We start from the raw sequence: 16,052 nt of genomic DNA, 5'->3' as shown, positions 1-16,052 counted from the left end.
GGGGATATATCCATTGACCATAAAACATTTGGGGTCCTGAGCCACGAGTTAGTTCTCTAGGTTATTTCCAGCATGACTTGAGACACGGAAGAGAACTGCTGGAGCTGGGGAGGGAGGCAGGGTGGGAGGAAGGAAACATATCAAATAACATTAAATTTGCTTGGGTTTGCCTGGTATGATTTATGTCATTTCTTGAGGTTTTTTGTTTGATTGGTTGCTTGGGGTTTTTTGTTTGTTTGGGGTTTTTTATATTCTAGTTAATTAAAAAGGCTTGTCTGGAATATTGGGTCTTATCACAAAATTAATAAGGCCAACATCCTGGCATTTGGCACTTCATGTGTGGTGTTAGTATCAAATCTGAATCCCCTAAAAGAATTTTGTTGTGTTTTCATTGCTAGCCAAAATGATGGGTAAACCAAAAGGCCTTTATAACATGAACTATTTATTAATTCCAATGGAAAACTTGTTTATTAAATTTTAACAGCTTTTTTTTTTTTTCTCCTTCTGGAAAGCAACCCAGTATTTAGTAAAGAAAGTCTTTGCTCCAGCCTCCCTTTCAACCATGCCAGCGCCTTAAAGAGGAGGGCAACATACTTAAAAAGTGCAGACTGTATCTTTGCAGGTCTCCACTAAAGTAAGCGGTGGATGTAGGAGTGAGACTCATTTTATTGTTAATTTATCTTCTTCATGCTCGATATCAGACTCCATTTTCATTGACTGGATAACTGTGGAGTCATTACGAAGGCAATAAGAACTGAGTTACTAGCCTTGGAAGTGATTAGTGCTAGATTTTTGCCTCTTGAGCCTCCAAACAGGATGTTGCGTTATTATATGCAATTCTCTTCCTGATGTACTGTCTGAGCGTTGGCCAAACTGTCAGTGTACCACTATGATTCATGCAGAACGCTAAACCTCAGTGGAGCCAAAGTAAGTATACATGAGACCGTAAATGACAGTTTTCATTGCTGTGCTCCTTTTTTTTACGTGGAGCTCTCTCTCTTGATGAATACTATTTAGTGCAATCTAGTAGCCTGATTGCTAGATGCTAGTAAATCATCAGATCATGCCTGGAATCCTTACCCGCCTGTCTTTTCTGTGCAGGTGTTACAGGTTTGCCTGTGAGAGACTTCTGGACGTTGAAATTCTGTTAAATACGATTGGTTTCTAACAGTCACATATGGCTCTCCCTCAGGAACATGGATGTCAAGCCACATGTGTGGCAGGCACAGCTACAAAATGAGCATCATGGATGCTAGTCCTTGAAGTTGAATTTTCAGAGCTGAAAGAATAGTTTGAAGCTGAAGTGTGATCTTACAGCCTGGTTATGAGAACTACAGAATGTAAACCATGGCTTACACGTGTCATTTGCTTTGGAAAATGAAAACCTGCTTTTGAAAGTACCTGAATATGCAGAAATGAGGTAAGGGAACGTGGTAGTTGCCAGTCAGCAAGGGCTTGCTCTTATTTACTGTGTTCATTAGCCTGAGCAAGGCACAGCAGCCATTTGAATAAGACGCGCGCAAGCCAGCTGGTAGCATCGTGTATGTTGCACTAGAGAGCAGCAGGTTTCTCTCTTTTTTTTACTTGGGTGATGTTCTTATCTTTCATTTTTCAATGTTTACGTTGGAGTAGTGCTCAGAGGCCCTGGAACTGAAGAAATGAACGGCTCTGCAGACATTTATGAAGAAATTGTCATGACTCCTAATGCTTCTTTCTGCTCCACTGCTACAAACTCTGCCACGCTGCAGCAAAGAATTGAATGGTTTCTGAAGCAAGTGTGTGAGGAAACCTGGCTTTTCAGCTTCACAAGGTAGATGCTGGGAGGAAGGGGGAGAGAGGAAAAGAAAGAGATTTCTGAGACGTCAGAAATGCTCATTTTATGAGCATCTCACATATATATTGCTCATCCTCTGGCCCTCCTAAGAAAGCAGTAGCTGCCACTGTGATTTGTGATGCTGGTTAAGCACCAGGTTAAGCAGTAGGTACTTACTGGATCCATCCTCTCTGATGAAGAAGTTCTTGGACAGGCTTGTGTGGAGCTGCTCAATTTTGCCCAGGATAAGGAATTTTTTTAATATACTGGAGCACAGCTCTGGATAGGATGCCTGTGAAGTCAGATACATTCAGACTAAGGCAGTGTGTACGTTTTCTGGAACACAGTTTGATCACCCTAAATCCACTGAAGTCTTCATTTAGGCATACATGTCTTCTCCTGTCCTTGCTATGAGACATGCCCAACTGATGATCCTGTAAGGCCTCTTGATCCGACTGTGTGTGGAGCCTGATCTAACATAGCTCAGAAGGTACTGCTTTTTGCACCAAGGAGGTAATGCAGTTTCCAACTTCTGACTTTCCCCAATTGTCACGTTGCTTTGTGTAACCAGGACAGAAGATACAGACTTGCATAGCGTGTGTCCTAATTTTCAGCAGATAGAAAGTTTTCATGGAGACTTGGAAACTGGTCTGAATCTAAAATGGTAACCTAAAACTAGAATGTTCCATGTTATAATCAGACTCCTAAATCTCCCAAGCTTCCACACTGATCCTATGGTATTACACTAAGCTTTCATTTCAAATCCTTCTGGAAAACTCAGTACAACTGCCTCTGTCTTTTTAAAGAAAATATATTACGTGATCTGCCTAGTTCTTGCCACTACCATAAAAGGACGATGCGGTCTATAATGTCTTCGTTTATTGCCATTTTCTTTTTGGCTTAAGTGTTTAAAGAGGATGAAACTGGGGCAGCCAACGGCCTGTAAGCCATTTACTCCCTAACTTCAAAGGCTCAAGAAGAATTTAAATGATGCGTAGATTTTTGTGCTGGCTGTGCCACATGTGAGAAAATTTTATCCATGTGGATTCTCATTCAAGCTGTGTAGACCCCCTCTGTTGCCATTACTTTGTAAAGCCTGTCTTTGCAGTGCCACCCTTGTCCTACCTTAAAGCTGCTAAACAGCAATTACTGCAAACATCTTTGCCAGGGGGATGTGTGCATCGGTTGAAAGAGTGTGTACCTGGGATCTCTAGGTTTTGAAGGATTTTGAAGAACTAAAGAGCATAGGAAATGAGTGTGATAAAGCTCACTGTGAGATCTTATGGAAGGGCAATGTGATTTTATAAACAAAAATCTCTGTAAACAGTTGACTGTCTCTCTGTACACTTTCACACCCACATGCTCAGAAGCACCAAAATTTGTGCGTTCAAATGGTCTGGCCAAGGTCACACAGAGCATAAGGATGCTCTCTGTTAAGTCCTCATTGTGCCTTGGGGTTTCTTGATTGGCAAATGAACTGATTGTGGACTACTTTGTTTTATACTCTCTAGGAGGATATGGTATTTGGGATACTTTGCCTTGCTATTTTGTTTCATCCTTCACAAATTCATTAATGTCTTGTTGTCTTTGGGTATTTTATGGCTCTGGACTTGTTCTTTGTTTCATTTGATACCTTACCTTTAGGTCAGTTTGTTCCTTCTCTTCATTCACATACCTTTCTTTTTAATAGGTGTTCTACTGCTTCTTCTGGTACTTACACACACACATGCACATGCACTCCATTAATATTGATGTTAATGTTTGTTACAAATCACTGCAAGAGAGCCAAGTAGCTCCTCCTTTTTCCCTGAACACTTTGTTCCTCAACTGCAAGCCTCATTTCTTATTTCCATCTGTACAGTAGCATATCAAATACAGTTAGAAGCTTGTCCCAGTAAGAAGACCCCATTTACTCTCTGACTTCAGGATTCTGCCCTATTCCAACAGGTCATTGGTGGAAGAAAGCCAAAAGGAGATTCACTTATTTGCCTAAGTCTTAAAGGCCAGTGTTTCAAAACTGCAGACTGTGCTATTAACAAGGATGAATCCTTTGGCAATGCAAAATACTTGCTGTGGGGAACCTAAGACACTTATTACAAATTCATGAATGATTTTAATGCATCCTGGCAGCTTTCATAAGCATTGTGGTCATTTGGAAGCAAAAAAGATCATTGGCTTGTGCAAAATAATACAGCTATGTTCATATTTGATCTAGCATTCTAGTGGGAAAGGAATGCTTAAACTTTTCTAAAAAAATTAGTCAAGAGACGTTTCTACTATATTACAGCTCACCAAACTGTTTAGAAGTCGTGTTCAATAAGAGATAATAACTCAATGCAGAGGATCAACAAAAGAAGAAAAGACATCTAAAACGTGCACAGCACTTGATGTGTTGGAGGAGTTGTAAAATCATGTTGTAAAACTTAACTACCAGTTGTCAGAAAGTAACACTCTAATAGGAAAATCCAGCTATCAAGAAGTCCTTTCATTTCATCATAATTTATTTAAACACTTTCTCCAAAATGTGAGTTTCCCTCTGAGCAGTCTTAACTTAGAGGTGCTGTTTGTTGCAGAGACAAAGCTGTCAGAAGGGCAATCAGATCTGAGAGTGAGCAGCTTTTATTTCCCTGGGGCACTATGGTGCAAAATGATAGCAACAGTCAACAAGTAACATTTATTGTGGTAGATACTTGAAGAAGTATCCAATAGCTGATTTCCAGTACAATTTTCATAATATTATTTTTCCCAGTAAGCAACTGCTGTGGAAACAGATACTGTATGATCAGAAGTCAGAGAGGAAGCATGGGTGAGAGAGGATGTGCTGAAATGAGTAGTGTTCCAGAGCTGCTGTGTATAATACAGTCGACCCTGATGTAAGACCAAAACTAAAGATTCAAACTTTCAAAATTCCGGCTCTTATTTCTATAGAGCCAAACACAGCTGAGTTTTGGGTGGGGCTCCTGAATGCTATGAAATATCTTCCTTCTGTAAGTAGAACAGGTTTGTCCCACTTGCTCAGATTTGCAAAAGAAGCTCATGTAAAGAAAGCTTATAATTAATCTCTTTTCCCAGTCTGCAATGAAGAAATTACAGTTTTACAGCTTGCTTTGCCACTGAATAATCAGAATTAGGCATCCTTCCTCTCTGTTCAGTCATGAGTAATTTGCATTGAGGGGTACCAAAGAACAGCATAGTGAAATCACCCCCAGGCAGCTAAACAGTCTGAAGAAGTTAAGTCTGTGCATAAACTACATATAGACCTTAAAAAACAAACAAAAAAACCAAACAAGGCCCATGCCTGAAACAGAGCAACAGGCCAGGGAATGTTTAGGTTGGTTTATATTTATTTACAAATGTTGGTAGCAGATGGTTACCAACGTTCGTGGGTATGGCTGTTTAAGCAACTTAAAAGCTGTAACTAACAGCACAATTTATGTAGCAGCTCGCGGCCTTTAGCCTACTCTTACTTGCATTACCCAGAACAACTCCCATTACAGTTCATCACAGAGCTAAACTAAAAGAGGAAATGGATGCACGTGCAAAACCAGGGAAGCAGCATGGTTGTCCAGAACTAGAGATCAGTGGTTTCTCCATCATGGATGTCTGCTTTGAGCAATAGTTCTGTGCACAAAAGATCATTTTCAGAAGATTTCTTCTCCTGAGCACAGTGTACCTTGGTTATTAAAGCTTGTGGAGGCTACAGGTGCAGATGCTACCTTAGCTACTAGATAGACATAATTTATCTCGCCACTCTCTTTTTAAGAGACCATATTTAGCAGATGAACTGAACTAGTCAGCTTTTTTCCCCACATTCCCCTTTTATTTTCATGCAACACACAAGCTGGCTAAGATGAGGTGATGACTGACAGATGATGGTGGCTAGTCAAATGGATGCCTATGATACATATTGGTTAAAAAATACTGTCTAAAGAGAATAAATACAAATGGAGGGTCTCAGCTGAATTTCTCAAAAAGAAGGCTTCACACCTAAGAATACTGCATCTAGAGTTGTCAATACAGGATATACAGTTTTTGTATACCTCCTACTGAAACAGTTTAATTCAGCTGGGTTCCTCTTGGATACCTAATTCACTGAAAAATTCAAGAGGAAAGATTATATCTTCATAGGCAGCTGGACGGAACTACTTGTGATACCAAAGTGGAGACAGAAGAAATCATCAATTATATCACTGTAAAAGGGATGGGCAATATAATGAGCAAACAGTGATTTAAAAATGGAAACATGAATGCTTGCTTTGTAAATATTTACTGTGAAGCTGACTTTCCTGCTCCTGTTCGAGCAAGTGGCAAGGAACAGGGTAGTGACTTTTTAAGAGGAATGTCGCTGTAGATGGCCCAGAAAAGAGGGTACTACCGCCATCGTTTCACTGTCTGACCTGGCCTCACAGCCTGCCTGGCGTCAGAAACCTCCATTCAGCAAGAGCCGAGGGTGTCCGTGTCCATGTGTGCGTGTGCGTTTGTGTCTGAGAAAGGATTACTGACTGTACACTTGCAAATTGAAAGAGGTACTGACTACGCTCATTTGTTCCTTGCTGGGAAAATTCTGTGTACAGTGGTGATGCAACATCATAAAAAACAGGTGGAGTCTGAACTGGAAATGGGTGTAGTTTATGCTGATTTAATTGATTACCTTAAGAATATTAAGAAGCTGAGAAAAAAGCAATTGGTTTTCCTTTCCTATCTTTCATTTATATGTAGTAAATGCTCAAAACAACTTTTATGAGAGTATCTCCTTAATGAAGTGGCGTGCTTTTAAAAGATTCTTTCTGTGTAACTTGACGCGTTGCACAGCAAGTTTTATTTAAGACCAGGATGTGCATGTTTATATCCAATGCTTGCAGGCTACATGCCCACTGTGCATTTCACTGAGGTCCTCCCTCAGAGGCGAGCAGCTGTGACCTGACACATTAGCCCAGCGCGGGAGCATTTCCATGCCACGGCCTGACTGATGGTCCCATCGTCTCATTGTTTCTGTACCCACTTGTGTGTAGTGGAGCACGGAGACGGTGGCTCCCTGTGTGCCGGGACCTGCCCTTGTGCCACCCGCGGGAGCCCTGGCACGGCCAGGGGTGACGGGGCTGGGGGACAGGGGGGCAGGGCCACCGGCACCCGGGCTTGCCTTCATCCTCGCTGCAGATCCACCCAGTCCTAGAAACAGACGGGTGCTAAGTCAGTTTTGGGCCTTAAAGCAGTGCCAGACCGAAATCACCAGACTGAGGAGTGGATGATGGATGGGTGCAGGCTGAATACTGGCTGAGAGCCCTGAATAACGCTCCAGTTTAGACATCACCATGCTGGAGGAGGCTTTGGCAGCACCTATGCTTACCTTCCACTGAGCGCTGAATCATCCCGCTCAGCTGGGGTGAGCAGCACCTGGCCGGGGAGGGATGCCAGGGAAGGATGCCGCTGCGCCATGGGGCCATGCCTGGCTGGGGCTCGGGGCGAGCTCCGGGGCTCGGGGCGCTCCTGCTTCCCGGGGACAGGCACAGCCGCCCTCCCACCCACGCAGGGCAGACGCCTCCGGAGCCAGGCAGAGCTGCATGCGCGGGGTCCGCCTCTGAGAAAAAGGCAGATTTGCGAGATGCCAGGCAGGTAGATTTATGCGGTTCCTCTTTTCCCCCCGTGCCACAGAGTGGAGCCAGTGCCTCGCCTTCTCTCAGGAAGCAGACGCCGTGGGCCTTGCTGGCGGTGTGTGCAACCGGTGCCATTAGGCTTGCCTTAGGAGTTGCTAGTAATGACATATTTAGGTTACAGCAAATCACATTTTCATTAGCGGTGCTGCTTCTGGAGAGGAGCGCTGAGTAGTAATCATTATCATTGCTTTAACAGATTGTATCTGCGCACGGCTGCCACCTGCCACTCTCAGTACTGCGCTGTAGAGACAGCCCTGGTTTTAAATCCCAGTGGGTGACCTTATTATCAGTTCCATGTTCTCAAAGCCCACGGAAGCCTGGCCCCCAATTATGCAATTTAGAAATAAATACATTGGAGGGTTCCTTTTCCTTGCTGTTTGGCTTCTGGGTCTTTAGCATCCATACAGGTCATTTTTCGTTTTTCTCTCTACAGCAGGCTAAGATTTTAGGTGTGGGAAGGAGGGAAGAGGGGAGGGAAGGACAGAAGAAAGGAAGGAAAGGAGGGAAGGAGGGGAAGAAGAAGGGGGAGAAGGGAAAAAGGGAAGAATAGCAAGCAAGAAGAAGAAGAAAAGATTATTTCTACAATACAATGCCAAGAACTGTGCCTTTAACAACAGTAACAGGTAAAATAAGTTTCACATAAAGCCAGAGAGAATAGCTCTGTCAAAACTTGGCTCGCAGAAAAAGAGTGAAAGGCAAAGTAAATGAATATATTTTATCCAGCAAGATCTTGTCAGCTCAAAATTATCCGTGCCAGCACAGACATTAACAGGGTTGTAAAGCCACCCCATTCGCTTCTCATAAATCCCCCGGCTTGAATTAGTGAACTTGAGATTTCTTGTCCCCTCAGTACTCGTGATTCTTGGGACTCTAACCCACAGCAGGCCAGGTAATGGACTACCTTGGTTGCTGAAATTTATTTTATTTTCTGAAGTGAGAGGGCTGGGATTTCAGGCTTTTCCACTTGAGTGCTACCTTTACTTTCTGGGCTATTGAATATGCAGGTGCTGAAGGACAGAGTCGTTCGGGATCTCTGGTTTCTCTAGGTGGCCAAGGGTTGCAGAGGTGATCTTTCAGAAGAGGAGTTAAGACAGTGGGGGATCCAGGAATAATTGTTTGGGCAATGCTACAAAAGTACAAAATCATTTTGGGGAAAACACAGTGCTCTGAGCTTTGTCTGGAGGAACAACCTCCCTAAGACCTGTGCAGGCAGTCACCTGGGTCAGCATGAAACATGGCACAGATTCTGCGGAAAGTGTGACTTTGGATCCTTGTGCTGTATAAATCCCTACATCCACTGATTTAATAGAGATATACGAGTTTACACCACTTGGCCATGTCTTTAATTTATAATCCAAAGCCTTTGTCACAAATCTGGAGAAAATTATTCCAAAATGTGATCCTTGACACTGGGAACAGTGTCATTTAAATGCAAACTGCGGATTGGCCGCGGTCAAAGGTTTGTGGTATGCATTGCTTCCATTTTAAACGCGTGTATAAAGAATGGATTTTGTAGTTGAAAGCCTGATAATGCTGTTATCCTTGTTCAATTTTTCAGCACCATCTGTTCTTCCCAAGTAGAAATTCCTGACAAATCATATGAGCAAAAACTTACTTTATTTCTCCATGCAGCAGACGAACCATTAGAGTTACGGAAATCTGGTTGGGCAAAGAAATATGTTTATAAAATGATTGGTTTAAGTCTTTGTTGTCTGAGAAAATGACTTTTTAATGTACTGACAGCTGTCTCCCTCTGGCATGTTTTCAGTTTAACAGTTTATGTTGGAGCCAGATCATTTGTTTCATAACTGGCTGTAGCATAACAAACAGCACTTTTAAATCTCCAATCAGCCCACGTATCACATAAATGTTATCTGTCCCCATTGGGATACTTTTCCAATCACTACATTTTCTTAATCGTGCCTGAAAAATACGTAAATAATATGGCCACATGATAATCCTCTTCTAAGTCACATAGATAAAAACGTGAGTTGACTGAAACATTTGGATATTTTTATTAGGTCATTTTAATTTAGACTCGAGGACGTTATCCCAGCACATTAATGCATATTTATTTATTTGCTAAAATAGTTCTATAATGCTTATTTAAATCCTATCTAGAAAACAAATATTATTATTATTTTCTGATCCCTAAAGGTTCCAAAGCCCAGTGTACTGGGCACTGTGCAAATACAGTCTGGATGCTTACAGGCTAAATCAGGGGCTCACTTAAATGTCTTCATACCTCGCTTTCAGATACGAGAGCACTGGGCTTCATGGTCCGATCCCTCCATCTGTATCCAGTGGTGTCCAGCTGGACCCAGGCTGGTTTTGCGTGGGTGAGTGCAGAAGTCTGCATAGAGTTTGCGGTCACCGCTCCCATCCCTTGAGCACCATACAGGATATCCTCACCGCCGCTTTGGAGCAGCGCCTGCACCTCGGGTTGAAAACTGCAGTCTGAACACAGAAATCAAGTCATAGTAGGGGCAGCTGGAAGCGAAACAGAGGGAATAGTTCTCTTAATTTCCATCTAAAGTGGTCTTTTGACATCACTATCTCCTTAATGGTATGTGGTGGACATAACAGGGAAATAGCAACGTTGGAGTATTTCTTTTGTTGGCACTGTGATGCTACCTTTCCCTGTTTCGTAGGGAAAAGAGAAGATTATAGGCCAATTGATCTTGCAGATGTACCGTGTATATTCTGTGTACCATGATGCCACCAATACTCATTTGATAAGAATTCCTTAACATCATTTTGAAGGGATGTTACTGATTTTACTAATTGATTCGTTCCACTCATCGTGGAACCAGAGGAATGTTCAAGGCTTAAATTTGTTGTTTGTTCGTGAACCATAGCATTTGTACCCTCTCCTAAATCCCATTCTTCAAATGAATTTTGCAGCCAAGGTAGGAAGGATCTGCTGTAAGCAGAAAATTTTCTTGCTGACCAAACAGTGAATGTTACCAGTCTCTGACGTATATCTGAGGTGCATCTGTGTCTGTGATCTGTCCCTAGGCTATATACATTCTGAACTGAAACATTTATTTTGTGTCACCATAATGTGCTTATGGACCATGTAAAAAACAGAACAAATATTAAAACCTTTGCAAGCCTTATACCACAAATGAATAGATGCATAAGGAAGGAAAAATACAAGCTCTCTGTAGAAATAAGCGTCTAGATAAAACATCTGCCAGGGAAGATGTGTGTGGAGGATGGTTTTTTAGGTGAAAAAAAGAAGCCCCATTAAATAAGTAATTATTTGTTGGCAGGCTGTTGGAGGTTGCAGCTGTAGGTAAGTAGGTAGGAAAGACTGTCTTCTGACCTGTGGCTTCCAAGTTTTTCACCATAATCTGTGACAGTTTTGTGATACCAGTATAAAACCAGGAGCTACAAAGGCAGCATTACCAAGGTTATACAGACTGCGCATTGTATGGCTTCCTTTCCCTTCCTTTCCCAATGATGACCAGCAAATCTGAATTAACTCTGATTCATGGTAAGGCTTGGATATCATGACTACATTGGACCCTGGGAGGTCTCACTGAACACAGTACTCACTGTGTGCTGGTCACAACTCTAGAGGAGATTGTACCATATGGAGCCATGTGAGGAGTTTTGGGATAAAGGGAGAAAGAGAGTCAGGAGGGCTCTTTTGGTAGGAGGTATGATGAATGGGAACATCTTTTAATCACAGGACTTGCCACGTCAGGTATGCTGACCTTCAATGGCAAAAGCAGCATAATGGTCAGAAAGGGAGCTATGGGACTTGTGTGAATATCTTAGATGATCCTGTTCCAACTTGAAGGAATACTAAATGAGGGATGTACATGTTGCATGTACTTAATCTATCTCTTTGTACCGTTTGCATAATCTTAGTGAAGATCCACACATTTTGGAATCCGAGAAGCCTGCATGTATTATATGCTACATGTGTCACGTCTTTTAGAACATGGACTCGTGTTATTGAAACTCTGGGAAAACCTGCAGTTTAAGCTATTTAAACGGAAGCTGCACATGTACTTACCTGCAGATACATTGCAGCTCTCATCTGATCATTTTGCCTGTGGGAACCAGAGTGAAGGAGAAAGGCCAGTTCATAGTTGATTCTTGCTCTGGTTCGGGTACCAGAACTCAAAGTGTGCTCCCAGATTTGGTCACAGAGGTAGAAGCTGTGGTAACCTTCAGGGCTAAACAGTTTTATTGTGAAGTCCCAGCTCTCAGGTGTTAGTAAAGGAAGGAGCTGGTCCCAAGACTATGTGGAAAGATCTCAAATCTGGGTCAGTCTTGCTCCCTCTCTGACTTGGGAAGCTCAGACTCATGGTATGTAGGCAAAGCAGTCATGTCTACCTGAGTGATATTCAGTTCCGGGGAGCTCTGCCAGCATTCAAGGTGGACATTTCTCCAAGTGTCAGGGGTTTGGTGCAGCACAGGATGGAGCAATAGCTCTCCTGAGTGAAAACAATGCAGAGGAGAAAAGCTGAAATTAAGCCACAGCAGTAGAAACAAAATATTGAGAATTCTGAGTACAAATTTCTTAATAAATTTTACCAACTGCCCCCCCCTTGATTCTGTGTTTTAAATTGTGGAACCTCTTGCAAGATGCTCTCAGATCTGAAGTGTGTCCTAAAGTATATTTTTTTGCAGCCATTCAGATAACAGTGGAGTGTCAGGAATGTCACATTAGGTGTGTGCGGATATGTAATAGCATTCATGAGCTTCCATGATGACACAGGCTTTGTTGAAGCTCTCTGACTATAACAGATCTCAAATAAGTGATTGTTCTGAATAAATTGTCTACACTATTGTTTTCCTACTGCAAACAGAACAGAACCATTTTTAAACAGGCTGGATAAAAATGACACAGAATTCAATGTGTGAAAGAAAAAGACAATTTCAATTATATTTTCTTTGGTATTTTCTGAACACTTCTCATAATTTTTTTTTTTTTTTTTTTTTTTTTTTAATTGCACAGTTCTTTCGGTTCAAAAGCAGACAAGGCTTTGGAAAGTGTTGCCTCCCACTAATAAACATGGGAGTAGCACACAATCATTCACTTCATGTTTTGGAACAAGGAGCCTCTTATGCATCTACAAAAGGGACAGAGCTTGGGAAAACTTTGATGTGGCATTCCTCCAAGCCACAGCTGAGGAGAGCTGTGCTTTTGTTTCTTAGATTTCAGATGCTAATTGCAGCAGGATGCTTCTCCAGTGCATTGGTGAAAGCCTTCAATAAGACAAAGGTGCTGCAGCAGTCAATATTCACGGTTCAGCAGATGAGCTGAAGCCTCAGTATTTTACTGGGGAACGTGGTGCTGTCTTCCTGATGAGCCATTGTGGTGGGTTCATGACCTCTCATGGCCATTACAGATCCCACGTCAAATTTTGTGAAGAGGTGCTGTACAGATGATAGCAGCCTGACTCCTGAAACTCTCCCTGCAGTTTCAGCTGGATGCAGCTTTTTCGCTGTCTTAGGTTGTGATTTACAGAACATTTACAAGATATTTCACTTCAGAGCAAGCAGAACAGTGACAGCGAGCAGGGCAGCGTGCCTGAGCAAGGACTGGTGTATGCACGCGTCCTTAGAAGAACAGCCTTCGGAAGGACTGTGATTTACAAGACACTCTTGTCCAAATAAATAGACTGATGTTTTGGGGGATTTCATAGCCCACTATACCCACCTTGCAGCACATCTGCTTTCTGCCTGCTTGTCCCCGCTCCCCTGCTCTCAGGGCCGCCTGTAATCCCGGCTGCCTCCAGCACGGAAAGGCAGGACTCGGGCCAAGAGGGAGATTTCAGGCAGCTTCTAGCCAGCAGCCAAACACTTCTTCCCTACAGCGTCCCTCATCACACGGCTTCTGTTTAAACCCTAGCCGAAACCAGATGGTGGTGAATGCACTGATGATGATGATGATGCCACAAAGCAGAGGGCAGTCTGGAGCCCTACAGCCTCTCCTCCCCCTCCACTCTGGGGTCCCTGGGGCACCCTCGCTGGTGCAGAGGGACACAGCGTTACTCAGGGAGAGGAAACGTCTGAGGCTGGAGAGGATCCACACTCATGTATTGGGTCCTTAATTATACAGTGCTTGGAGACTGGAAAGGTACTACTTACTAGGGCACATAAGAAATAAAAGACATTTAATGTCTAAAGCCTTCTGTTTTAAACAGCAGTGTCAGCTAAAATGTGTGTATTTTTAAATTTTGCTTTCATACTGTATCAGTTCCAGAGCCAGTCACATTTTCCCTGTGGTAATATTACTAAAGTAACTCTCAGCTGAGTCCATAGCCTCATTTTGTGTTTCATCACTCTTTGGTAACTGGAAACATACTGTAAATATTAGGCATGTACTGGAAATTAAGAATGATAGAAAACAGTTGTCTCATCCTTGAGAGTGACAAAGTATTTTGCTGTCAAGAAAATCAGCCACAGATTGTCTTTTGGAGTAATTCACAATCAAAAGGTTCTCAAATCTGTTTTAATGATCAACCTTCCCTTTAAAAGCCTCAGAGTGCCTGCATTATATTCACGGTGGGTCCAGATTATTTTTTCTAATTACAGCAATTAAAAACATTAGGTCAAAATTCCATTAGGACTCATGAATGGAGGAAACAGCCATTTGGGTGGGGTGAGAGGAAGAGATGCTCGTTGCTCTGTGGTTTGCTACTCCAGTCCTGTACCACGCTGGGCAGCACAATGAGCAAGCGCCCTGTCTAAAATGGTTTTGGTTTACTGAAATGCCCATCACCGCTTCATTTTCTTTTCAGAACTATTGCTGCCCATTATTGAATGTTACTGTGAGAACGAGATGCCATCTTGTGGTCGGATTTTCATCTCACGCGCCTGAGCTTGCTTTTCTGAGAAACTAGTTCAATTATCCCTCCAGCTTGGGGATGCAAAATAACTAAACCAGCATTTTCAGATTTCATTATAAACCCAAGTCCTCCACTAAGACCTACAGGCTTTTACAGTAAAAACTGGACAGTTTCAAAGTACAATTGTCAGCTATTATTCATAACCGAGAAACCGGCATTTGGAGATAACAATCATTTTTTCAGTTATCAAAACAAAGTGCTGATATGTGCAATTTATTTTTTCCAAAGTCAAGCAAACATATTAATTTTGCAAAGTGTAATGATTTTGTGCAGCTGCTTGGAAAAAGGTGGTGCAAGCATTAATCAAGGGAAAGCTTATGTTTTCCATAATTTAGGGTGATATAAATAGCTGTTAGGACTACCTCCTATTTTCCACATTTCATCATTTCTCAACCTCAGGTACAAAGCCGAGTAACAAGAATACCAAAATGCAAACTCTGCCTGGAGTACAAAACTTATAGCCTTTGGAAGAACTTAAATGTAGATTTTTTTTGTCCAGTTGGTTATTCAAGAATTACCCATGAAGTTCAGATACAATCTATTGCTTTTGATACGCTATTCCCAATGCTCTGGTATGTTTTGCACAACATAAAGATCCACTTTCTTATTCCAGACTCTTCAGAAAATGAAGGAAAAGCCAAGGGTATGATTGCAGGAATCTTTTAGCAATAGAGGATAACTGCCATCGAGGTTTCTTCCCAAGGGCTGTACCATGAGCTCTGGTACAGGGTGCATTATAGGCAGAGGGATGGAGCCCTAATTATGTCAGACACAACTCCAGTGTCTGGAACAGCTGAGGAATGAAAGCAATAAAATGGGTATGAAGTCACTTTACCTCCCACTCCTCTTAGGCTACGAGTTCAGTCCAGCTTGGTCTTAAAAAACAGTGTTTGCGTCTGTTGGACCCGCTCTCTGGGTACAGCTGTGCCTTGTCTGCATACAGACACCGGCTGCGTCAGTGCTATCCAACTCACGGGCATGCTGACCGTGTCCACGTGTCTGTACTTTTATAAATGAAGCATGCCCAGAAGCTTCCCTGGGCATCAGGACTGACCGTGGTGGGACAGCCTGTGTCCGTGCCAGTTCACCATCTGGCTTGCAGATGGAGGCAGCTGTAGGCACGCTGCCCGCTAGCGATGGCCACCCTGCTGCCTTCACTGCCAGACTGTGCCTGGAGGTGCAGCCGGGGGAGGAACGGAGCAACACAGACTGTTACAGGTTATTTATTTGTTATTTGATGCAGTACTGTGCATTGCCCAGCGAAAGAAAAGAGCACCAGACCTGAGGAGCTTGCAGGATGAGGGAGGGGAGGAAAGCAAAGGCTCAGTGATGGGAAATGCCTGGCCAAAGCTGCCGAGCCAGCCTGCGGCAGTGCTGTGACCAAAACCCACCTGCGGCAAGGGGAACCTGCAGCCGGGTCCCAGTGGTGCCGGCGGCCCGGTCAGCACCCAGCCTCACACCCTGGCCGAGCAGAGGGACGCGGGAGGTGTTGCCATCCCCGTGCCGTATCCACCTCTGTGCTGCAAGGCAGGCGATGAGGGAGAGTTACGAGAAGAGAGGAGTGGGGAGCTCTCCCAGGCCAGCCATGGAATAGCTCCAGATGACGTGTGCCGCCGTGTCTTAACTGTTGTCAATTTGTGGAAGAACATAATGGAGTAAAGGTGCAAGTGTAAGCAGGGGATACAGTGAAAAGGGAGACTGTACCGCTGCCAA

This window comes from Pelecanus crispus, chromosome 1 (genome assembly GCF_030463565.1).
Source record: "Pelecanus crispus isolate bPelCri1 chromosome 1, bPelCri1.pri, whole genome shotgun sequence".
Classification (NCBI taxonomy): Eukaryota; Metazoa; Chordata; class Aves; order Pelecaniformes; family Pelecanidae; genus Pelecanus; species Pelecanus crispus.
Note: the sequence above shows the minus strand (reverse complement) of the source record.